This window comes from Phyllobates terribilis, unplaced genomic scaffold (assembly GCF_046119375.1).
Source record: "Phyllobates terribilis strain yellow unplaced genomic scaffold, ASM4611937v1 Scaffold_108__1_contigs__length_5656254, whole genome shotgun sequence".
Taxonomy (NCBI): Eukaryota; Metazoa; Chordata; class Amphibia; order Anura; family Dendrobatidae; genus Phyllobates; species Phyllobates terribilis.
Window position 1 is genome coordinate 1,191,878 of NW_027362868.1, and position 18,263 is coordinate 1,210,140.

General features: G+C 45.0%; 14 non-coding genes across 14 annotated transcripts; all 14 read left to right on the forward strand.

The window, feature by feature from the left end:
• The first annotated feature begins 177 nt into the window (after positions 1–177).
• On the forward strand, positions 178–368 carry LOC141199007 (U2 spliceosomal RNA). The gene has a single exon (XR_012270772.1). It is a non-coding gene; the product is annotated as a U2 spliceosomal RNA (small nuclear RNA).
• Positions 369–1,491: 1,123 nt separating this feature from the next.
• LOC141199008 (U2 spliceosomal RNA) lies at positions 1,492–1,682 on the forward strand. The gene has a single exon (XR_012270773.1). It is a non-coding gene; the product is annotated as a U2 spliceosomal RNA (small nuclear RNA).
• A 1,120-nt stretch (positions 1,683–2,802) lies between these two features.
• On the forward strand, positions 2,803–2,993 carry LOC141199009 (U2 spliceosomal RNA). The gene has a single exon (XR_012270774.1). It is a non-coding gene; the product is annotated as a U2 spliceosomal RNA (small nuclear RNA).
• A 1,123-nt stretch (positions 2,994–4,116) lies between these two features.
• On the forward strand, positions 4,117–4,307 carry LOC141199010 (U2 spliceosomal RNA). The gene has a single exon (XR_012270775.1). It is a non-coding gene; the product is annotated as a U2 spliceosomal RNA (small nuclear RNA).
• Positions 4,308–5,431: 1,124 nt separating this feature from the next.
• On the forward strand, positions 5,432–5,622 carry LOC141201317 (U2 spliceosomal RNA). Its single transcript, XR_012272881.1, has one exon. It is a non-coding gene; the product is annotated as a U2 spliceosomal RNA (small nuclear RNA).
• A 1,122-nt stretch (positions 5,623–6,744) lies between these two features.
• On the forward strand, positions 6,745–6,935 carry LOC141200232 (U2 spliceosomal RNA). The gene has a single exon (XR_012271958.1). It is a non-coding gene; the product is annotated as a U2 spliceosomal RNA (small nuclear RNA).
• A 1,118-nt stretch (positions 6,936–8,053) lies between these two features.
• Positions 8,054–8,244, forward strand: LOC141200463 (U2 spliceosomal RNA). The gene has a single exon (XR_012272183.1). It is a non-coding gene; the product is annotated as a U2 spliceosomal RNA (small nuclear RNA).
• A 1,122-nt stretch (positions 8,245–9,366) lies between these two features.
• LOC141199011 (U2 spliceosomal RNA) lies at positions 9,367–9,557 on the forward strand. The gene has a single exon (XR_012270776.1). It is a non-coding gene; the product is annotated as a U2 spliceosomal RNA (small nuclear RNA).
• A 1,123-nt stretch (positions 9,558–10,680) lies between these two features.
• Positions 10,681–10,871, forward strand: LOC141199012 (U2 spliceosomal RNA). The gene has a single exon (XR_012270777.1). It is a non-coding gene; the product is annotated as a U2 spliceosomal RNA (small nuclear RNA).
• Positions 10,872–11,993: 1,122 nt separating this feature from the next.
• Positions 11,994–12,184, forward strand: LOC141199013 (U2 spliceosomal RNA). The gene has a single exon (XR_012270778.1). It is a non-coding gene; the product is annotated as a U2 spliceosomal RNA (small nuclear RNA).
• A 1,120-nt stretch (positions 12,185–13,304) lies between these two features.
• On the forward strand, positions 13,305–13,495 carry LOC141201109 (U2 spliceosomal RNA). Its single transcript, XR_012272681.1, has one exon. It is a non-coding gene; the product is annotated as a U2 spliceosomal RNA (small nuclear RNA).
• Positions 13,496–14,616: 1,121 nt separating this feature from the next.
• Positions 14,617–14,807, forward strand: LOC141199015 (U2 spliceosomal RNA). Its single transcript, XR_012270780.1, has one exon. It is a non-coding gene; the product is annotated as a U2 spliceosomal RNA (small nuclear RNA).
• A 1,120-nt stretch (positions 14,808–15,927) lies between these two features.
• Positions 15,928–16,118, forward strand: LOC141199016 (U2 spliceosomal RNA). The gene has a single exon (XR_012270781.1). It is a non-coding gene; the product is annotated as a U2 spliceosomal RNA (small nuclear RNA).
• Positions 16,119–17,237: 1,119 nt separating this feature from the next.
• Positions 17,238–17,428, forward strand: LOC141199017 (U2 spliceosomal RNA). Its single transcript, XR_012270782.1, has one exon. It is a non-coding gene; the product is annotated as a U2 spliceosomal RNA (small nuclear RNA).
• The last annotated feature ends 835 nt before the right edge of the window (positions 17,429–18,263 follow it).

Sequence of the window (18,263 nt, forward strand, 5' to 3'; positions counted from 1 at the left end):
GGAGTTATGCAGATCTAAAACGCGTGGATTGCAGCAGCAGCAAGCCGAAAAGTGCAGGCATGTGAGGGATCTAGAGGTTGACAGCATGTCTTCTTAACGGGAGTCCAGGTGGCCATCTCCACAAATGGACTTTTCAGAATCCTTGGGTGGCACCGTAGTCGGAAACCAATTCTGGTTATCGCTTCTCGGCCTTTTGGCTAAGATCAAGTGTAGTATCTGTTCTTATCAGTTTAATATCTGATACGTCCCCTATCTGGGGACCATATATTAAATGGATTTTTAGAACAGGGAGATGGAAAAAGAGCTTGCTCTGTCCACTCCACGCATTGACCTGGTATTGCAGTATCTCCAGGACCGGTGCACCCCTTCTTTAATGCAGTTTCTAAAATCAGAAAGAATTGAATTCAATGCTTTTTGTTCATTTTGCTTGTTTGTCGGATTTTGGGATGGACTCTTTGGCTTTGCTTTTCTTCTCCTCATTGGATTTTTCATGTTAAAAGTTGCAGAAGCCAGATGACAAGCTCATTTTGGTTCAACTTCAGCAACTGTGCATTGCATTGCCATGTAATGTAATGTAATGCAATGCTATCTATCTAGCTCTCCCTCTATACTTCCTTTTGGATAAACAGACATATTAGGCAAGCATTTTGGAGCTTTAACCTAAATAACTACAGGTGGTGAGATAAGCTGCACAATATAATTGACCTTTCAGTATATTGTTGCACACACACCATCTATTTAGCAAATGCCCTTGTTATCAACAGCAGCCTTTTAAACTCACCTGAGCTAACAGGTATGTGAGCTGGTTACTCTGCTGCGCTTAAAATTTCTTTTTTGGTTTGCTACAATGCCTTTTCTGAAACGTTGTCTCCCTCTGCTGGAACACTGACTTCTTTCATTTAATGCCTGCAGACTATAAAAGAGAAACCAACCCAAAAAGTTTGGTTGATTAGTCTGTGGCATTCTTTTAAACTGTTGCTTATGGCGGTCTCTGTGAGCTTCTCAGTGACATTCAGCCATCCAGGTATCCCGCCTGCAGTAGACGGAATGTGGCAATGGAACGCTGGCTGCGCGTGTCATAATAGGCTCTGAGCCTTTATATACCTGCGCACAGCAGCAGCCACCTTCAGTCTGCTGCTGGACAGCCAGCAGCAGCAGCAGCAGCAGGAGAGGTAATTAATCAGCAACCCTCCTGCTAAGGGTAGACAGCTGCTCGTTCCACCCCCCCCCCGCCTTAATTGGTTCTCCTCCCTTCCAACGGTGTTGAGGCGGGTGGGAACAGCCGGGGGTTGAGGGTACTGTGCTAAAAGAGGTGGAGTTATGCAGATCTAAAACGCGTGGATTGCAGCAGCAGCAAGCCGAAAAGTGCAGGCATGTGAGGGATCTAGAGGTTGACAGCATGTCTTCTTAACGGGAGTCCAGGTGGCCATCTCCACAAATGGACTTTTCAGAATCCTTGGGTGGCACCGTAGTCGGAAACCAATTCTGGTTATCGCTTCTCGGCCTTTTGGCTAAGATCAAGTGTAGTATCTGTTCTTATCAGTTTAATATCTGATACGTCCCCTATCTGGGGACCATATATTAAATGGATTTTTAGAACAGGGAGATGGAAAAAGAGCTTGCTCTGTCCACTCCACGCATTGACCTGGTATTGCAGTATCTCCAGGACCGGTGCACCCCTTCTTTAATGCAGTTTCTAAAATCAGAAAGAATTGAATTCAATGCTTTTTGTTCATTTTGCTTGTTTGTCGGATTTTGGGATGGACTCTTTGGCTTTGCTTTTCTTCTCCTCATTGGATTTTTCATGTTAAAAGTTGCAGAAGCCAGATGACAAGCTCATTTTGGTTCAACTTCAGCAACTGTGCATTGCATTGCCATGTAATGTAATGTAATGCAATGCTATCTATCTAGCTCTCCCTCTATACTTCCTTTTGGATAAACAGACATATTAGGCAAGCATTTTGGAGCTTTCACCTAAATAACTACAGGTGGTGAGATAAGCTGCACAATATAATTGACCTTTCAGTATATTGTTGCACACACACCATCTATTTAGCAAATGCCCTTGTTATCAACAGCAGCCTTTTAAACTCACCTGAGCTAACAGGTATGTGAGCTGGTTACTCTGCTGCGCTTAAAATTTCTTTTTTGGTTTGTTACAATGCCTTTTCTGAAACGTTGTCTCCCTCTGCTGGAACACTGACTTCTTTCATTTAATGCCTGCAGACTATAAAAGAGAAACCAACCCAAAAAGTTTGGTTGATTAGTCTGTGGCATTCTTTTAAACTGTTGCTTATGGCGGTCTCTGTGAGCTTCTCAGTGACATTCAGCCATCCAGGTATCCCGCCTGCAGTAGACGGAATGTGGCAATGGAACGCTGGCTGCGCGTGTCATAATAGGCTCTGAGCCTTTATATACCTTCGCACAGCAGCAGCCACCTTCAGTCTGCTGCTGGACAGCCAGCAGCAGCAGCAGCAGGAGAGGTAATTAATCAGCAACCCTCCTGCTAAGGGTAGACAGCTGCTCGTTCCACCCCCCCCCCGCCTTAATTGGTTCTCCTCCCTTCCAACGGTGTTGAGGCGGGTGGGAACAGCCGGGGGTTGAGGGTACTGTGCTAAAAGAGGTGGAGTTATGCAGATCTAAAACGCGTGGATTGCAGCAGCAGCAAGCCGAAAAGTGCAGGCATGTGAGGGATCTAGAGGTTGACAGCATGTCTTCTTAACGGGAGTCCAGGTGGCCATCTCCACAAATGGACTTTTCAGAATCCTTGGGTGGCACCGTAGTCGGAAACCAATTCTGGTTATCGCTTCTCGGCCTTTTGGCTAAGATCAAGTGTAGTATCTGTTCTTATCAGTTTAATATCTGATACGTCCCCTATCTGGGGACCATATATTAAATGGATTTTTAGAACAGGGAGATGGAAAAAGAGCTTGCTCTGTCCACTCCACGCATTGACCTGGTATTGCAGTATCTCCAGGACCGGTGCACCCCTTCTTTAATGCAGTTTCTAAAATCAGAAAGAATTGAATTCAATGCTTTTTGTTCATTTTGCTTGTTTGTCGGATTTTGGGATGGACTCTTTGGCTTTGCTTTTCTTCTCCTCATTGGATTTTTCATGTTAAAAGTTGCAGAAGCCAGATGACAAGCTCATTTTGGTTCAACTTCAGCAACTGTGCATTGCATTGCCATGTAATGTAATGTAATGCAATGCTATCTATCTAGCTCTCCCTCTATACTTCCTTTTGGATAAACAGACATATTAGGCAAGCATTTTGGAGCTTTCACCTAAATAACTACAGGTGGTGAGATAAGCTGCACAATATAATTGACCTTTCAGTATATTGTTGCACACACACCATCTATTTAGCAAATGCCCTTGTTATCAACAGCAGCCTTTTAAACTCACCTGAGCTAACAGGTATGTGAGCTGGTTACTCTGCTGCGCTTAAAATTTCTTTTTTGGTTTGCTACAATGCCTTTTCTGAAACGTTGTCTCCCTCTGCTGGAACACTGACTTCTTTCATTTAATGCCTGCAGACTATAAAAGAGAAACCAACCCAAAAAGTTTGGTTGATTAGTCTGTGGCATTCTTTTAAACTGTTGCTTATGGCGGTCTCTGTGAGCTTCTCAGTGACATTCAGCCATCCAGGTATCCCGCCTGCAGTAGACGGAATGTGGCAATGGAACGCTGGCTGCGCGTGTCATAATAGGCTCTGAGCCTTTATATACCTGCGCACAGCAGCAGCCACCTTCAGTCTGCTGCTGGACAGCCAGCAGCAGCAGCAGCAGCAGGAGAGGTAATTAATCAGCAACCCTCCTGCTAAGGGTAGACAGCTGCTCGTTCCTCCCCCCCCCCGCCTTAATTGGTTCTCCTCCCTTCCAACGGTGTTGAGGCGGGTGGGAACAGCCGGGGGTTGAGGGTACTGTGCTAAAAGAGGTGGAGTTATGCAGATCTAAAACGCGTGGATTGCAGCAGCAGCAAGCCGAAAAGTGCAGGCATGTGAGGGATCTAGAGGTTGACAGCATGTCTTCTTAACGGGAGTCCAGGTGGCCATCTCCACAAATGGACTTTTCAGAATCCTTGGGTGGCACCGTAGTCGGAAACCAATTCTGGTTATCGCTTCTCGGCCTTTTGGCTAAGATCAAGTGTAGTATCTGTTCTTATCAGTTTAATATCTGATACGTCCCCTATCTGGGGACCATATATTAAATGGATTTTTAGAACAGGGAGATGGAAAAAGAGCTTGCTCTGTCCACTCCACGCATTGACCTGGTATTGCAGTATCTCCAGGACCGGTGCACCCCTTCTTTAATGCAGTTTCTAAAATCAGAAAGAATTGAATTCAATGCTTTTTGTTCATTTTGCTTGTTTGTCGGATTTTGGGATGGACTCTTTGGCTTTGCTTTTCTTCTCCTCATTGGATTTTTCATGTTAAAAGTTGCAGAAGCCAGATGACAAGCTCATTTTGGTTCAACTTCAGCAACTGTGCATTGCATTGCCATGTAATGTAATGTAATGCAATGCTATCTATCTAGCTCTCCCTCTATACTTCCTTTTGGATAAACAGACATATTAGGCAAGCATTTTGGAGCTTTCACCTAAATAACTACAGGTGGTGAGATAAGCTGCACAATATAATTGACCTTTCAGTATATTGTTGCACACACACCATCTATTTAGCAAATGCCCTTGTTATCAACAGCAGCCTTTTAAACTCACCTGAGCTAACAGGTATGTGAGCTGGTTACTCTGCTGCGCTTAAAATTTCTTTTTTGGTTTGCTACAATGCCTTTTCTGAAACGTTGTCTCCCTCTGCTGGAACACTGACTTCTTTCATTTAATGCCTGCAGACTATAAAAGAGAAACCAACCCAAAAAGTTTGGTTGATTAGTCTGTGGCATTCTTTTAAACTGTTGCTTATGGCGGTCTCTGTGAGCTTCTCAGTGACATTCAGCCATCCAGGTATCCCGCCTGCAGTAGACGGAATGTGGCAATGGAACGCTGGCTGCGCGTGTCATAATAGGCTCTGAGCCTTTATATACCTTCGCACAGCAGCAGCCACCTTCAGTCTGCTGCTGGACAGCCAGCAGCAGCAGCAGCAGCAGGAGAGGTAATTAATCAGCAACCCTCCTGCTAAGGGTAGACAGCTGCTCGTTCCACCCCCCCCCCCGCCTTAATTGGTTCTCCTCCCTTCCAACGGTGTTGAGGCGGGTGGGAACAGCCGGGGGTTGAGGGTACTGTGCTAAAAGAGGTGGAGTTATGCAGATCTAAAACGCGTGGATTGCAGCAGCAGCAAGCCGAAAAGTGCAGGCATGTGAGGGATCTAGAGGTTGACAGCATGTCTTCTTAACGGAAGTCCAGGTGGCCATCTCCACAAATGAACTTTTCAGAATCCTTGGGTGGCACCGTAGTCGGAAACCAATTCTGGTTATCGCTTCTCGGCCTTTTGGCTAAGATCAAGTGTAGTATCTGTTCTTATCAGTTTAATATCTGATACGTCCCCTATCTGGGGACCATATATTAAATGGATTTTTAGAACAAGGAGATGGAAAAAGAGCTTGCTCTGTCCACTCCACGCATTGACCTGGTATTGCAGTATCTCCAGGACCGGTGCACCCCTTCTTTAATGCAGTTTCTAAAATCAGAAAGAATTGAATTCAATGCTTTTTGTTCATTTTGCTTGTTTGTCGGATTTTGGGATGGACTCTTTGGCTTTGCTTTTCTTCTCCTCATTGGATTTTTCATGTTAAAAGTTGCAGAAGCCAGATGACAAGCTCATTTTGGTTCAACTTCAGCAACTGTGCATTGCATTGCCATGTAATGTAATGTAATGCAATGCTATCTATCTAGCTCTCCCTCTATACTTCCTTTTGGATAAACAGACATATTAGGCAAGCATTTTGGAGCTTTCACCTAAATAACTACAGGTGGTGAGATAAGCTGCACAATATAATTGACCTTTCAGTATATTGTTGCACACACACCATCTATTTAGCAAATGCCCTTGTTATCAACAGCAGCCTTTTAAACTCACCTGAGCTAACAGGTATGTGAGCTGGTTACTCTGCTGCGCTTAAAATTTCTTTTTTGGTTTGCTACAATGCCTTTTCTGAAACGTTGTCTCCCTCTGCTGGAACACTGACTTCTTTCATTTAATGCCTGCAGACTATAAAAGAGAACCCAACCCAAAAAGTTTGGTTGATTAGTCTGTGGCATTCTTTTAAACTGTTGCTTATGGCGGTCTCTGTGAGCTTCTCAGTGACATTCAGCCATCCAGGTATCCCGCCTGCAGTAGACGGAATGTGGCAATGGAACGCTGGCTGCGCGTGTCATAATAGGCTCTGAGCCTTTATATACCTTCGCACAGCAGCAGCCACCTTCAGTCTGCTGCTGGACAGCCAGCAGCAGCAGCAGCAGGAGAGGTAATTAATCAGCAACCCTCCTGCTAAGGGTAGACAGCTGCTCGTTCCACCCCCCCCCCCCGCCTTAATTGGTTCTCCTCCCTTCCAACGGTGTTGAGGCGGGTGGGAACAGCCGGGGGTTGAGGGTACTGTGCTAAAAGAGGTGGAGTTATGCAGATCTAAAACGCGTGGATTGCAGCAGCAGCAAGCCGAAAAGTGCAGGCATGTGAGGGATCTAGAGGTTGACAGCATGTCTTCTTAACGGGAGTCCAGGTGGCCATCTCCACAAATGGACTTTTCAGAATCCTTGGGTGGCACCGTAGTCGGAAACCAAATCTGGTTATCGCTTCTCGGCCTTTTGGCTAAGATCAAGTGTAGTATCTGTTCTTATCAGTTTAATATCTGATACGTCCCCTATCTGGGGACCATATATTAAATGGATTTTTAGAACAGGGAGATGGAAAAAGAGCTTGCTCTCTCCACTCCACGCATTGACCTGGTATTGCAGTATCTCCAGGACCGGTGCACCCCTTCTTTAATGCAGTTTCTAAAATCAGAAAGAATTGAATTCAATGCTTTTTGTTCATTTTGCTTGTTTGTCGGATTTTGGGATGGACTCTTTGGCTTTGCTTTTCTTCTCCTCATTGGATTTTTCATGTTAAAAGTTGCAGAAGCCAGATGACAAGCTCATTTTGGTTCAACTTCAGCAACTGTGCATTGCATTGCCATGTAATGTAGTGTAATGCAATGCTATCTATCTAGCTCTCCCTCTATACTTCCTTTTGGATAAACAGACATATTAGGCAAGCATTTTGGAGCTTTCACCTAAATAACTACAGGTGGTGAGATAAGCTGCACAATATAATTGACCTTTCAGTATATTGTTGCACACACACCATCTATTTAGCAAATGCCCTTGTTATCAACAGCAGCCTTTTAAACTCACCTGAGCTAACAGGTATGTGAGCTGGTTACTCTGCTGCGCTTAAAATTTCTTTTTTGGTTTGCTACAATGCCTTTTCTGAAACGTTGTCTCCCTCTGCTGGAACACTGACTTCTTTCATTTAATGCCTGCAGACTATAAAAGAGAAACCAACCCAAAAAGTTTGGTTGATTAGTCTGTGGCATTCTTTTAAACTGTTGCTTATGGCGGTCTCTGTGAGCTTCTCAGTGACATTCAGCCATCCAGGTATCCCGCCTGCAGTAGACGGAATGTGGCAATGGAACGCTGGCTGCGCGTGTCATAATAGGCTCTGAGCCTTTATATACCTGCGCACAGCAGCAGCCACCTTCAGTCTGCTGCTGGACAGCCAGCAGCAGCAGCAGGAGAGGTAATTAATCAGCAACCCTCCTGCTAAGGGTAGACAGCTGCTCGTTCCACCCCCCCCCCCGCCTTAATTGGTTCTCCTCCCTTCCAACGGTGTTGAGGCGGGTGGGAACAGCCGGGGGTTGAGGGTACTGTGCTAAAAGAGGTGGAGTTATGCAGATCTAAAATGCGTGGATTGCAGCAGCAGCAAGCCGAAAAGTGCAGGCATGTGAGGGATCTAGAGGTTGACAGCATGTCTTCTTAACGGGAGTCCAGGTGGCCATCTCCACAAATGGACTTTTCAGAATCCTTGGGTGGCACCGTAGTCGGAAACCAATTCTGGTTATCGCTTCTCGGCTTTTTGGCTAAGATCAAGTGTAGTATCTGTTCTTATCAGTTTAATATCTGATACGTCCCCTATCTGGGGACCATATATTAAATGGATTTTTAGAACAGGGAGATGGAAAAAGAGCTTGCTCTGTCCACTCCACGCATTGACCTGGTATTGCAGTATCTCCAGGACCGGTGCACCCCTTCTTTAATGCAGTTTCTAAAATCAGAAAGAATTGAATTCAATGCTTTTTGTTCATTTTGCTTGTTTGTCGGATTTTGGGATGGACTCTTTGGCTTTGCTTTTCTTCTCCTCATTGGATTTTTCATGTTAAAAGTTGCAGAAGCCAGATGACAAGCTCATTTTGGTTCAACTTCAGCAACTGTGCATTGCATTGCCATGTAATGTAATGTAATGCAATGCTATCTATCTAGCTCTCCCTCTATACTTCCTTTTGGATAAACAGACATATTAGGCAAGCATTTTGGAGCTTTCACCTAAATAACTACAGGTGGTGAGATAAGCTGCACAATATAATTGACCTTTCAGTATATTGTTGCACACACACCATCTATTTAGCAAATGCCCTTGTTATCAACAGCAGCCTTTTAAACTCACCTGAGCTAACAGGTATGTGAGCTGGTTACTCTGCTGCGCTTAAAATTTCTTTTTTGGTTTGCTACAATGCCTTTTCTGAAACGTTGTCTCCCTCTGCTGGAACACTGACTTCTTTCATTTAATGCCTGCAGACTATAAAAGAGAAACCAACCCAAAAAGTTTGGTTGATTAGTCTGTGGCATTCTTTTAAACTGTTGCTTATGGCGGTCTCTCTGAGCTTCTCAGTGACATTCAGCCATCCAGGTATCCCGCCTGCAGTAGACGGAATGTGGCAATGGAACGCTGGCTGCGCGTGTCATAATAGGCTCTGAGCCTTTATATACCTGCGCACAGCAGCAGCCACCTTCAGTCTGCTGCTGGACAGCCAGCAGCAGCAGCAGCAGGAGAGGTAATTAATCAGCAACCCTCCTGCTAAGGGTAGACAGCTGCTCGTTCCACCCCCCCCCCCCGCCTTAATTGGTTCTCCTCCCTTCCAACGGTGTTGAGGCGGGTGGGAACAGCCGGGGGTTGAGGGTACTGTGCTAAAAGAGGTGGAGTTATGCAGATCTAAAACGCGTGGATTGCAGCAGCAGCAAGCCGAAAAGTGCAGGCATGTGAGGGATCTAGAGGTTGACAGCATGTCTTCTTAACGGGAGTCCAGGTGGCCATCTCCACAAATGGACTTTTCAGAATCCTTGGGTGGCACCGTAGTCGGAAACCAATTCTGGTTATCGCTTCTCGGCCTTTTGGCTAAGATCAAGTGTAGTATCTGTTCTTATCAGTTTAATATCTGATACGTCCCCTATCTGGGGACCATATATTAAATGGATTTTTAGAACAGGGAGATGGAAAAAGAGCTTGCTCTGTCCACTCCACGCATTGACCTGGTATTGCAGTATCTCCAGGACCGGTGCACCCCTTCTTTAATGCAGTTTATAAAATCAGAAAGAATTGAATTCAATGCTTTTTGTTCATTTTGCTTGTTTGTCGGATTTTGGGATGGACTCTTTGGCTTTGCTTTTCTTCTCCTCATTGGATTTTTCATGTTAAAAGTTGCAGAAGCCAGATGACAAGCTCATTTTGGTTCAACTTCAGCAACTGTGCATTGCATTGCCATGTAATGTAATGTAATGCAATGCTATCTATCTAGCTCTCCCTCTATACTTCCTTTTGGATAAACAGACATATTAGGCAAGCATATTGGAGCTTTCACCTAAATAACTACAGGTGGTGAGATAAGCTGCACAATATAATTGACCTTTCAGTATATTGTTGCACACACACCATCTATTTAGCAAATGCCCTTGTTATCAACAGCAGCCTTTTAAACTCACCTGAGCTAACAGGTATGTGAGCTGGTTACTCTGCTGCGCTTAAAATTTCTTTTTTGGTTTGCTACAATGCCTTTTCTGAAACGTTGTCTCCCTCTGCTGGAACACTGACTTCTTTCATTTAATGCCTGCAGACTATAAAAGAGAAACCAACCCAAAAAGTTTGGTTGATTAGTCTGTGGCATTCTTTTAAACTGTTGCTTATGGCGGTCTCTGTGAGCTTCTCAGTGACATTCAGCCATCCAGGTATCCCGCCTGCAGTAGACGGAATGTGGCAATGGAACGCTGGCTGCGCGTGTCATAATAGGCTCTGAGCCTTTATATACCTGCGCACAGCAGCAGCCACCTTCAGTCTGCTGCTGGACAGCCAGCAGCAGCAGCAGCAGGAGAGGTAATTAATCAGCAACCCTCCTGCTAAGGGTAGACAGCTGCTCGTTCCACCCCCCCCCCCCCGCCTTAATTGGTTCTCCTCCCTTCCAACGGTGTTGAGGCGGGTGGGAACAGCCGGGGGTTGAGGGTACTGTGCTAAAAGAGGTGGAGTTATGCAGATCTAAAACGCGTGGATTGCAGCAGCAGCAAGCCGAAAAGTGCAGGCATGTGAGGGATCTAGAGGTTGACAGCATGTCTTCTTAACGGGAGTCCAGGTGGCCATCTCCACAAATGGACTTTTCAGAATCCTTGGGTGGCACCGTAGTCGGAAACCAATTCTGGTTATCGCTTCTCGGCCTTTTGGCTAAGATCAAGTGTAGTATCTGTTCTTATCAGTTTAATATCTGATACGTCCCCTATCTGGGGACCATATATTAAATGGATTTTTAGAACAGGGAGATGGAAAAAGAGCTTGCTCTGTCCACTCCACGCATTGACCTGGTATTGCAGTATCTCCAGGACCGGTGCACCCCTTCTTTAATGCAGTTTCTAAAATCAGAAAGAATTGAATTCAATGCTTTTTGTTCATTTTGCTTGTTTGTCGGATTTTGGGATGGACTCTTTGGCTTTGCTTTTCTTCTCCTCATTGGATTTTTCATGTTAAAAGTTGCAGAAGCCAGATGACAAGCTCATTTTGGTTCAACTTCAGCAACTGTGCATTGCATTGCCATGTAATGTAATGTAATGCAATGCTATCTATCTAGCTCTCCCTCTATACTTCCTTTTGGATAAACAGACATATTAGGCAAGCATTTTGGAGCTTTCACCTAAATAACTACAGGTGGTGAGATAAGCTGCACAATATAATTGACCTTTCAGTATATTGTTGCACACACACCATCTATTTAGCAAATGCCCTTGTTATCAACAGCAGCCTTTTAAACTCACCTGAGCTAACAGGTATGTGAGCTGGTTACTCTGCTGCGCTTAAACTTTCTTTTTTGGTTTGCTACAATGCCTTTTCTGAAACGTTGTCTCCCTCTGCTGGAACACTGACTTCTTTCATTTAATGCCTGCAGACTATAAAAGAGAAACCAACCCAAAAAGTTTGGTTGATTAGTCTGTGGCATTCTTTTAAACTGTTGCTTATGGCGGTCTCTGTGAGCTTCTCAGTGACATTCAGCCATCCAGGTATCCCGCCTGCAGTAGACGGAATGTGGCAATGGAACGCTGGCTGCGCGTGTCATAATAGGCTCTGAGCTTTTATATACCTGCGCACAGCAGCAGCCACCTTCAGTCTGCTGCTGGACAGCCAGCAGCAGCAGCAGCAGGAGAGGTAATTAATCAGCAACCCTCCTGCTAAGGGTAGACAGCTGCTCGTTCCACCCCCCCCCCCCGCCTTAATTGGTTCTCCTCCCTTCCAACGGTGTTGAGGCGGGTGGGAACAGCCGGGGGTTGAGGGTACTGTGCTAAAAGAGGTGGAGTTATGCAGATCTAAAACGCGTGGATTGCAGCAGCAGCAAGCCGAAAAGTGCAGGCATGTGAGGGATCTAGAGGTTGACAGCATGTCTTCTTAACGGGAGTCCAGGTGGCCATCTCCACAAATGGACTTTTCAGAATCCTTGGGTGGCACCGTAGTCGGAAACCAATTCTGGTTATCGCTTCTCGGCCTTTTGGCTAAGATCAAGTGTAGTATCTGTTCTTATCAGTTTAATATCTGATACGTCCCCTATCTGGGGACCATATATTAAATGGATTTTTAGAACAGGGAGATGGAAAAAGAGCTTGCTCTGTCCACTCCACGCATTGACCTGGTATTGCAGTATCTCCAGGACCGGTGCACCCCTTCTTTAATGCAGTTTCTAAAATCAGAAAGAATTGAATTCAATGCTTTTTGTTCATTTTGCTTGTTTGTCGGATTTTGGGATGGACTCTTTGGCTTTGCTTTTCTTCTCCTCATTGGATTTTTCATGTTAAAAGTTGCAGAAGCCAGATGACAAGCTCATTTTGGTTCAACTTCAGCAACTGTGCATTGCATTGCCATGTAATGTAATGTAATGCAATGCTATCTATCTAGCTCTCCCTCTATACTTCCTTTTGGATAAACAGACATATTAGGCAAGCATTTTGGAGCTTTCACCTAAATAACTACAGGTGGTGAGATAAGCTGCACAATATAATTGACCTTTCAGTATATTGTTGCACACACACCATCTATTTAGCAAATGCCCTTGTTATCAACAGCAGCCTTTTAAACTCACCTGAGCTAACAGGTATGTGAGCTGGTTACTCTGCTGCGCTTAAAATTTCTTTTTTGGTTTGCTACAATGCCTTTTCTGAAACGTTGTCTCCCTCTGCTGGAACACTGACTTCTTTCATTTAATGCCTGCAGACTATAAAAGAGAAACCAACCCAAAAAGTTTGGTTGATTAGTCTGTGGCATTCTTTTAAACTGTTGCTTATGGCGGTCTCTGTGAGCTTCTCAGTGACATTCAGCCATCCAGGTATCCCGCCTGCAGTAGACGGAATGTGGCAATGGAACGCTGGCTGCGCGTGTCATAATAGGCACTGAGCCTTTATATATCTGCGCACAGCAGCAGCCACCTTCAGTCTGCTGCTGGACAGCCAGCAGCAGCAGCAGCAGGAGAGGTAATTAATCAGCAACCCTCCTGCTAAGGGTAGACAGCTGCTCGTTCCACCCCCCCCACGCCTTAATTGGTTCTCCTCCCTTCCAACGGTGTTGAGGCGGGTGGGAACAGCCGGGGGTTGAGGGTACTGTGCTAAAAGAGGTGGAGTTATGCAGATCTAAAACGCGTGGATTGCAGCAGCAGCAAGCCGAAAAGTGCAGGCATGTGAGGGATCTAGAGGTTGACAGCATGTCTTCTTAACGGGAGTCCAGGTGGCCATCTCCACAAATGGACTTTTCAGAATCCTTGGGTGGCACCGTAGTCGGAAACCAATTCTGGTTATCGCTTCTCGGCCTTTTGGCTAAGATCAAGTGTAGTATCTGTTCTTATCAGTTTAATATCTGATACGTCCCCTATCTGGGGACCATATATTAAATGAATTTTTAGAACAGGGAGATGGAAAAAGAGCTTGCTCTGTCCACTCCACGCATTGACCTGGTATTGCAGTATCTCCAGGACCGGTGCACCCCTTCTTTAATGCAGTTTCTAAAATCAGAAAGAATTGAATTCAATGCTTTTTGTTCATTTTGCTTGTTTGTCGGATTTTGGGATGGACTCTTTGGCTTTGCTTTTCTTCTCCTCATTGGATTTTTCATGTTAAAAGTTGCAGAAGCCAGATGACAAGCTCATTTTGGTTCAACTTCAGCAACTGTGCATTGCATTGCCATGTAATGTAATGTAATGCAATGCTATCTATCTAGCTCTCCCTCTATACTTCCTTTTGGATAAACAGACATATTAGGCAAGCATTTTGGAGCTTTCACCTAAATAACTACAGGTGGTGAGATAAGCTGCACAATATAATTGACCTTTCAGTATATTGTTGCACACACACCATCTATTTAGCAAATGCCCTTGTTATCAACAGCAGCCTTTTAAACTCACCTGAGCTAACAGGTATGTGAGCTGGTTACTCTGCTGCGCTTAAAATTTCTTTTTTGGTTTGCTACAATGCCTTTTCTGAAACGTTGTCTCCCTCTGCTGGAACACTGACTTCTTTCATTTAATGCCTGCAGACTATAAAAGAGAAACCAACCCAAAAAGTTTGGTTGATTAGTCTGTGGCATTCTTTTAAACTGTTGCTTATGGCGGTCTCTGTGAGCTTCTCAGTGACATTCAGCCATCCAGGTATCCCGCCTGCAGTAGACGGAATGTGGCAATGGAACGCTGGCTGCGCGTGTCATAATAGGCTCTGAGCCTTTATATACCTGCGCACAGCAGCAGCCACCTTCAGTCTGCTGCTGGACAGCCAGCAGCAGCAGCAGCAGGAGAGGTAATTAATCAGCAACCCTCCTGCTAAGGGTAGACAGCTGCTCGTTCCACCCCCCCCCCCGCCTTAATTGGTTCTCCTCCCTTCCAACGGTGTTGAGGCGGGTGGGAACAGCCGGGGGTTGAGGGTACTGTGCTAAAAGAGGTGGAGTTATGCAGATCTAAAACGCGTGGATTGCAGCAGCAGCAAGCCGAAAAGTGCAGGCATGTGAGGGATCTAGAGGTTGACAGCATGTCTTCTTAACGGGAGTCCAGGTGGCCATCTCCACAAATGGACTTTTCAGAATCCTTGGGTGGCACCGTAGTCGGAAACCAATTCTGGTTATCGCTTCTCGGCCTTTTGGCTAAGATCAAGTGTAGTATCTGTTCTTATCAGTTTAATATCTGATACGTCCCCTATCTGGGGACCATATATTAAATGGATTTTTAGAACAGGGAGATGGAAAAAGAGCTTGCTCTGTCCACTCCACGCATTGACCTGGTATTGCAGTATCTCCAGGACCGGTGCACCCCTTCTTTAATGCAGTTTCTAAAATCAGAAAGAATTGAATTCAATGCTTTTTGTTCATTTTGCTTGTTTGTCGGATTTTGGGATGGACTCTTTGGCTTTGCTTTTCTTCTCCTCATTGGATTTTTCATGTTAAAAGTTGCAGAAGCCAGATGACAAGCTCATTTTGGTTCAACTTCAGCAACTGTGCATTGCATTGCTATGTAATGTAATGTAATGCAATGCTATCTATCTAGCTCTCCCTCTATACTTCCTTTTGGATAAACAGACATATTAGGCAAGCATTTTGGAGCTTTCACCTAAATAACTACAGGTGGTGAGATAAGCTGCACAATATAATTGACCTTTCAGTATATTGTTGCACACACACCATCTATTTAGCAAATGCCCTTGTTATCAACAGCAGCCTTTTAAACTCACCTGAGCTAACAGGTATGTGAGCTGGTTACTCTGCTGCGCTTAAAATTTCTTTTTTGGTTTGCTACAATGCCTTTTCTGAAACGTTGTCTCCCTCTGCTGGAACACTGACTTCTTTCATTTAATGCCTGCAGACTATAAAAGAGAAACCAACCCAAAAAGTTTGGTTGATTAGTCTGTGGCATTCTTTTAAACTGTTGCTTATGGCGGTCTCTGTGAGCTTCTCAGTGACATTCAGCCATCCAGGTATCCCGCCTGCAGTAGACGGAATGTGGCAATGGAACGCTGGCTGCGCGTGTCATAATAGGCTCTGAGCCTTTATATACCTGCGCACAGCAGCAGCCACCTTCAGTCTGCTGCTGGACAGCCAGCAGCAGCAGCAGCAGGAGAGGTAATTAATCAGCAACCCTCCTGCTAAGGGTAGACAGCTGCTCGTTCCACCCCCCCCCCGCCTTAATTGGTTCTCCTCCCTTCCAACGGTGTTGAGGCGGGTGGGAACAGCCGGGGGTTGAGGGTACTGTGCTAAAAGAGGTGGAGTTATGCAGATCTAAAACGCGTGGATTGCAGCAGCAGCAAGCCGAAAAGTGCAGGCATGTGAGGGATCTAGAGGTTGACAGCATGTCTTCTTAACGGGAGTCCAGGTGGCCATCTCCACAAATGGACTTTTCAGAATCCTTGGGTGGCACCGTAGTCGGAAACCAATTCTGGTTATCGCTTCTCGGCCTTTTGGCTAAGATCAAGTGTAGTATCTGTTCTTATCAGTTTAATATCTGATACGTCCCCTATCTGGGGACCATATATTAAATGGATTTTTAGAACAGGGAGATGGAAAAAGAGCTTGCTCTGTCCACTCCACGCATTGACCTGGTATTGCAGTATCTCCAGGACCGGTGCACCCCTTCTTTAATGCAGTTTCTAAAATCAGAAAGAATTGAATTCAATGCTTTTTGTTCATTTTGCTTGTTTGTCGGATTTTGGGATGGACTCTTTGGCTTTGCTTTTCTTCTCCTCATTGGATTTTTCATGTTAAAAGTTGCAGAAGCCAGATGACAAGCTCATTTTGGTTCAACTTCAGCAACTGTGCATTGCATTGCCATGTAATGTAATGTAATGCAATGCTATCTATCTAGCTCTCCCTCTATACTTCCTTTTGGATAAACAGACATATTAGGCAAGCATTTTGGAGCTTTCACCTAAATAACTCCAGGTGGTGAGATAAGCTGCACAATATAATTGACCTTTCAGTATATTGTTGCACACACACCATCTATTTAGCAAATGCCCTTGTTATCAACAGCAGCCTTTTAAACTCACCTGAGCTAACAGGTATGTGAGCTGGTTACTCTGCTGCGCTTAAAATTTCTTTTTTGGTTTGCTACAATGCCTTTTCTGAAACGTTGTCTCCCTCTGCTGGAACACTGACTTCTTTCATTTAATGCCTGCAGACTATAAAAGAGAAACCAACCCAAAAAGTTTGGTTGATTAGTCTGTGGCATTCTTTTAAACTGTTGCTTATGGCGGTCTCTGTGAGCTTCTCAGTGACATTCAGCCATCCAGGTATCCCGCCTGCAGTAGACGGAATGTGGCAATGGAACGCTGGCTGCGCGTGTCATAATAGGCTCTGAGCCTTTATATACCTGCGCACAGCAGCAGCCACCTTCAGTCTGCTGCTGGACAGCCAGCAGCAGCAGCAGCAGGAGAGGTAATTAATCAGCAACCCTCCTGCTAAGGGTAGACAGCTGCTCGTTCCACCCCCCCCCGCCTTAATTGGTTCTCCTCCCTTCCAACGGTGTTGAGGCGGGTGGGAACAGCCGGGGGTTGAGGGTACTGTGCTAAAAGAGGTGGAGTTATGCAGATCTAAAACGCGTGGATTGCAGCAGCAGCAAGCCGAAAAGTGCAGGCATGTGAGGGATCTAGAGGTTGACAGCATGTCTTCTTAACGGGAGTCCAGGTGGCCATCTCCACAAATGGACTTTTCAGAATCCTTGGGTGGCACCGTAGTCGGAAACCAATTCTGGTTATCGCTTCTCGGCCTTTTGGCTAAGATCAAGTGTAGTATCTGTTCTTATCAGTTTAATATCTGATACGTCCCCTATCTGGGGACCATATATTAAATGGATTTTTAGAACAGGGAGATGGAAAAAGAGCTTGCTCTGTCCACTCCACGCATTGACCTGGTATTGCAGTATCTCCAGGACCGGTGCACCCCTTCTTTAATGCAGTTTCTAAAATCAGAAAGAATTGAATTCAATGCTTTTTGTTCATTTTGCTTGTTTGTCGGATTTTGGGATGGACTCTTTGGCTTTGCTTTTCTTCTCCTCATTGGATTTTTCATGTTAAAAGTTGCAGAAGCCAGATGACAAGCTCATTTTGGTTCAACTTCAGCAACTGTGCATTGCATTGCCATGTAATGTAATGTAATGCAATGCTATCTATCTAGCTCTCCCTCTATACTTCCTTTTGGATAAACAGACATATTAGGCAAGCATTTTGGAGCTTTCACCTAAATAACTACAGGTGGTGAGATAAGCTGCACAATATAATTGACCTTTCAGTATATTGTTGCACACACACCATCTATTTAGCAAATGCCCTTGTTATCAACAGCAGCCTTTTAAACTCACCTGAGCTAACAGGTATGTGAGCTGGTTACTCTGCTGCGCTTAAAATTTCTTTTTTGGTTTGCTACAATGCCTTTTCTGAAACGTTGTCTCCCTCTGCTGGAACACTGACTTCTTTCATTTAATGCCTGCAGACTATAAAAGAGAAACCAACCCAAAAAGTTTGGTTGATTAGTCTGTGGCATTCTTTTAAACTGTTGCTTATGGCGGTCTCTGTGAGCTTCTCAGTGACATTCAGCCATCCAGGTATCCCGCCTGCAGTAGACGGAATGTGGCAATGGAACGCTGGCTGCGCGTGTCATAATAGGCTCTGAGCCTTTATATACCTGCGCACAGCAGCAGCCACCTTCAGTCTGCTGCTGGACAGCCAGCAGCAGCAGCAGCAGGAGAGGTAATTAATCAGCAACCCTCCTGCTAAGGGTAGA